The sequence below is a fragment of the Colobus angolensis genome, unplaced genomic scaffold (assembly GCF_000951035.1).
Source record: "Colobus angolensis palliatus isolate OR3802 unplaced genomic scaffold, Cang.pa_1.0 Scaffold138, whole genome shotgun sequence".
NCBI classification, from domain to species: Eukaryota; Metazoa; Chordata; class Mammalia; order Primates; family Cercopithecidae; genus Colobus; species Colobus angolensis.
Window position 1 is genome coordinate 4,215,000 of NW_012114466.1, and position 372 is coordinate 4,215,371.

The window sequence follows — 372 nt, forward strand, 5'->3', positions numbered from 1 at the left end:
GAAGAAGAAGAAAGAAGAAAGAAGAAGAAGAAGAAGTTACAGATGAACAAGGTAGAAAGGCAAGAATCAGTTGCATTGCTGAGATTGCATTGTTGGGTCAGGACGGGAGGTGGGGCTCTCAGTAGGAATTAATGTCTATTGATAGGGAGACAGGGATGGAGAGATGGGGTAGATGACTGACAGATGATAGTAGGTTGACAGAGAGATGGGTGGGTGGTTGGATAGAGGTGGAGATAGATAAATATGTGTGCATAAATGGGTTAGTACACTAAATATATTTCCTAGCTCTGTTTCTGAGAAGGCCTAGAAGCAGTGATGCCACAAGTTGCAACCAGCACACCTACCACCCAGATCTTTTTTTTTTTTTTTTTT